The sequence below is a fragment of the Daphnia pulicaria genome, unplaced genomic scaffold (genome assembly GCF_021234035.1).
Source record: "Daphnia pulicaria isolate SC F1-1A unplaced genomic scaffold, SC_F0-13Bv2 h1tg000172l, whole genome shotgun sequence".
Taxonomy (NCBI): domain Eukaryota; kingdom Metazoa; phylum Arthropoda; class Branchiopoda; order Diplostraca; family Daphniidae; genus Daphnia; species Daphnia pulicaria.
Window position 1 is genome coordinate 22501 of NW_025804859.1, and position 1406 is coordinate 23906.

Here is a 1406-nt window from a genome sequence, read left to right on the forward strand (position 1 = left end):
TCCAAATTTTTCAAACGAGTCTTACTTCTTGTTAGTCCGCCTGGCCGATACCAAAGAATGGCCGACCGTCGACTATCGGGCGAATAGACGGGTGAAAGAAATAAAGTCGAAGCCGGTGGTTGGATAGATATCGAAGGGAAGGCGAAAGAGGCGAAAAGGAAAGCGCGAAATTTCTTTAGTAGCTTCGACGCAAAAACTTTGGTATCGACGGGGAGCTTTGGGAAATGAAACGAAGACGCAGAATGGGAAGTTGTCCGGTTCGGCGTTAGTTGTAGTTTCATTTCCACCGTAGCTGAGCTCCTTTCCGCCCGCCACTTCACATGATTTTAGTTTCGATTCCGTTCGATCGCGCTTGCACTGTCTTTGTTTTTTTTTCACTGCTTGGATCGCGGCTTTGCTCTAACCAGTTTAGCCCCATGCGATCAAAAAGTCTTAAAAAAAAAAAACCGTTGAACGGAGACGAACTCGATGAGCTGTCGGTGTGTGAAATATCATTCCTTCGGTAAAACCGTTTTCGAAATTTCCGATGGTCGGTATATGTAAAAATATATCCGAACCGCGATGTGGACGGGAATTCAAACGCCCGCTTCACCGATTGGTGCGACAGCTGAGAAGCTCGTCACTCGATCCAACGACTCTTGGTCGAAAAGTTCAGAAGAGGTGCGCGCGTCAAACATTTTTTTGGTTTCGGACGTTTCGTTTCTTCGGCACGTGTGGTTTGTCTGTGGCCGTCTGTGAGAGAAATCGGACGCTTGTTCTTTGTTATTTTACCGTAACAAGACAAGACGGGAAAGATTCTTTCTTCCAAACTTACGGCATCATAACCATCAGCGTTTACCGTCAGCGACGATACGGAAGAGAAAAGAAAATGGTGCGCGTCTTTTCACTTTTTGACACCGTATCAAAAAAAAATTACCGTTCAGGCGGAAATGTGTGTGTGTGTGTGTGAGCCGAGAGATAAAAAATAAAAAAGCCACCAAACAGAACGCTTTCAAATTATTTCGTGCGGCGTGCGCATATTTCACATTTTGCCGTTTGACGGAAGCTCGTTGTGTGGAACACAGAAGTGGAGATGGACGGAGTTGAAGGGGGGCGAAGACGGCCCGGTCGGACAAAGTCAAGAGATTGAAATATACGAGAGAATTGGGTGGAAGTGATGGCAAATCTATAAAATTCAAAAATCGGATGAGATGCGAGGACCGCAAAATGTGGCGTCGACTCTGACTCTCTTTTACTACGAACTTCCCTTCGACGGAAGATATCGAGAGCTGAGCTGAGCGCCCGCTGAGTATGGCCGGCGTAATTACAAACGAGTTACGGTTGGAGCTATATCGATTGTACGTATCCCGAACGTTCATCGAACAAGCCAGATCAACTCGGCGCCCGGTAAGATGTACGCTCAGTTA